The sequence below is a fragment of the Morone saxatilis genome, unplaced genomic scaffold (assembly GCF_004916995.1).
Source record: "Morone saxatilis isolate NCDOM2014 unplaced genomic scaffold, NCSU_SB_2.0 Contig18, whole genome shotgun sequence".
NCBI lineage: Eukaryota > Metazoa > Chordata > Actinopteri > Moronidae > Morone > Morone saxatilis.
The window spans coordinates 15763635-15767395 of record NW_023339740.1 but is presented as its reverse complement, the minus strand read 5'-3'; positions in this window follow the sequence as shown (position 1 = coordinate 15767395).

Below are 3761 nucleotides of genomic sequence, written 5' to 3'. Positions count from 1 at the left end.
TTTAATGCCGTGATCACAGTCCTGTCCACTGCTGGCATTTACACACATCTGATACACTGTCGCTTCAGATTCAGTCGTTTAAAAGTAACTGTGCTCGAGTTTCTTTCAGCCAAAAACCACGAGAGTCTGCAGCGGGATGCCTCCCTCTCCTGTCTCCTAATTGCGTTCAAGAACTCTGACAGGATTCCACATGAGTTTCCTCAATTGAACCACAAGTGAACAGTTTAAACGCTGCGGACATCCGCTGCAGACTCTCGTGGCTTTTTGGCTGACAAGGAAACTCGAGCACACAGTACTACTTTTACGACTGAATCTGAGCGCACAACGTGCTATCAGATGTGTGTCCAAACTGCCTCAAAGCAGTGGACACAGGACTCGTGATCCGGCATCTAACCTGCTCTCGCTGTGATTGACTCTGCTCGCCAAAACAAAAAAAACCACAAAAAAAAAAAACAAAAAGGCAAAAAAAAAAAAAAAAAAAACAAAAACAAAAAAAAAAAAAAAAACAGCGACTGCTGCAACACTAATCGACTAATGTGGTTTCTTAACACACGGGCCAGCATTTCAGTGAAGCATGCCCCTCAACATAGTCTTAAGACTACAAAGGTCGTCAATGACTCGGATCTTCTGGGATACACTCTTTCCTCATTAAGCGGTGAGTAGATCATTTTCTGGAAATTAAGCCATTTTCATTGTGTCCCACTGCCGTCATCTATACTTTCATTTTCATTTATTTATTTAGAATTAACTGTAGTTTGATTAGCTGATTTAACAGAGCTGAATGAAGAGATATGCGGTCTCCAGTAGAATAATTAATTTGGTTCCATAGGTTAAAGTCACTGGATCACTATTAAGACTTGCAAATGAGAACTAATGCCAAATCTTCAATATACAACTTTTAGATAGATGAGACTAGATAGATAAAGATGATCGAATACAGATACGATAGATATACTATTATTGCATCCCAAGCTGGGCAAGACTTCAAGCAGATTACAATTTAAAGTGTTTTTAAGCTCTCCAAATTAAATTTCACTAGCTGATATTGAGCTTCTACTCTGCTCTGACTGCGCTGATTTTTGCTGTTATCCTCTCTGTGTCACTGATTGTTAGATACGGGTTATAACTTTAAACTAAAGTCGGTTGTGTTAATTTGAATGGGATTTTTGCTATATATTCCTAAATTTTTATGGTGAGAAGAAAAAAGTATAAAAATCACCATGTTTCTTATGACCCCTTCGGAGCTTTCTGGTGCAACTTTTAAATTTTTCATGTGCTCTGTTTCAGTCTAGTTACTGTTGCGTGTATCCACGCTAGACCGGCTGCGTATTTATAGTGCTTTGGTCTCATCTTTTTATGGATGCTTGACCGGCTGTTACTATTGTTTGGGTACCAGTTACGCTCAATCGCACGCATCATATTGACATTGAAGATCACAATCGATGAGGAGCTGTATGGGGCAGTTACCTGGAACTAAGGTTGTCTCATGACATATAGTGCAACATATATGACAGCTGGGTTTTCTTTTCTTTTAGGGGGGGGCCGGGCGGCGGAAAATCACAATACAGTAACCTATATTATTTTTTATATTCCTGATACGGTACTATTTACGTGTCCTGTGGTAGCTCAACTGGTGAGTTTGCACAGTGAACTTTCTTGGTATTTTTGTTATCTATATTCCCTGCAGGGATTTGTTGGGCTATTTCTATAAGTTTGACATTGGCACTGTATCAGAGGTTTTGTTTTCCTCCTCCGCAAGGTTCCCTCTTTTACATTCTGGCAGCGAGGCCGAGCAATTCACCAATTATTGAAGCCCAGCATTTCCATCAATTCGAATCATGCTGCTCGAACACCATCGACAGCACACTCTGCAGGAAACGGCAGCAGAAGCGACCATCAACGGCTGCAACAGTTATTCCAACTACTGCACCACCACATACCCTCCAGCTTTACAAAGTAGGTCTCCAGCACAGTCGTGTCAAGTGAATCGCACAGAGACAGAAACTCCTGCCTATCATCTCAGAAGAAGAGAACAATATGGTCATACTGTCGATGTTCTTTGCTCTTTCCCTCTTATTGTAATTGCCATCCACATCAGGCACTTTGTATCTGCTGTTATAGTTCCTGCGCCCATTCGTTTTTCTAATTTTTCACCATTAGGAGGATCGTATCTATGTTTACTGGCATTTAGTCTTCTCATTGCTCCATCTTAACATTTGGAGCAGAGCCTGGCAATTCCAACTATCACCTGAAGCCAGCATTTCCATCAGTACAAACTCCAATGCTGCATCCGCTCCTCCAAGCCGCTCTGAAACAGAGGCCCTTACAACCACAGTGACGCTACATCCCTATCATCTCCAGTTAAAGTAAGTCTCCAGCAGCCGTGTCATGGTAAAGAATGCAAGAGAAGGGTTCAAGCTCATTGTCGAGCCATTTTCAGTCGCATTCAACTGTATTTTTAGATAAAACTCCATTGCAGGCCCTCAAATTGCTTCGCACAGTCGGAGTCCTCCAAAACACTGTACGAAGCTCCATTGAGCTGCAGTGCAAATCAACAACCATGCAAGACAGGTGGCGCTCGCAATGATAATTGATTCCTCTTAAGCCGTGCAGTATGGGTTAGCCATTGTGGTAAATTCAAAGATTATGACAGTAACATTGCCATTTCACAAAAGCTCACCGTACAGTATCAATTGACCCTTCTGCCTATAAGGCTGTTTTGTGTTCAATGTTCTCCTCCGTTCCAACTAGCCAAAAATCACATGCGAAAATGCCAGAAGAGGGGCTCTGTAGGCAGATGCCCAGGACAACAGAGGGCCTTATCACAGAGTCTGAAAGAAGGAGAACAAATACATTGTAGGCCGTGCAATCCAAAAGCCATGTTACCGTTGCGACATGGAGTGTGTCGACGAAGGCTCGATAGCATGCAGCATCTGTATGGGATGTTCATCCCTCCTTCCCAGTCTGAATGCCACACTATGTACATCTGTTTCGACTGCTTGGGGAAACACTGACTCTATTGTGTTGAGTCGTCTATGTAGGCAATCGTCTGACATGTACAAGCTTATCGTGTAAGAAATGTCCTGTTTTCGTCTGGGCGCTTCATTTAATCAGATCTTTCGTCCGAGTGAAAAAACAGAGATACGTTGCTTAAAGGCTTTAATTTCTGCCTAGAGGAAATGTGGTTACCTGCAGGGATGTGCTCTCTCTCTGAGTCCTAATGTGGATGATGGATGGAGAATTCCTTTTGTTCCCTGCAGCGTCTCCAAAACTGGACTTTTCTTCTGACTCTAATTGGTCCCTCCCAGGTAAAAGTGAGAGATGTAAGCCACGCATAAATCCACACGCAACTGTAAACTGCTAAAAGGCTTTCAGTCTCACCGCTTGGTGCGTGGGTCGTCAGCTTCTAGGATTTAGTACAGTGCTGTTGTTTCAGGTCTCTGCGGGCTTAATGCCTATTTTTAGAGTTATGATATTCACTGTCGGTCGCGCCTGGCTGCTGTATTTCGGAACCAATATGCACTTTGATTATACTTTGAATATTGTAATCTTAGGGTTGAATTCATCGCACTATAGCCTGTGGTTTCTCAAACCCTTTTTGGGTGTCAAGGCCTCCCAACATTAAAACAAATCAGGCGGCAAACCTAAATTTGATAAGATGTTCGCCTGTCCGCATCCCCCGCTGATGAGATTTAGTTATTCTCTGTCTGTATTAGTAGATTGGCAGTAATTAACGAGTGAACGAGTGTGAAACCTATAAA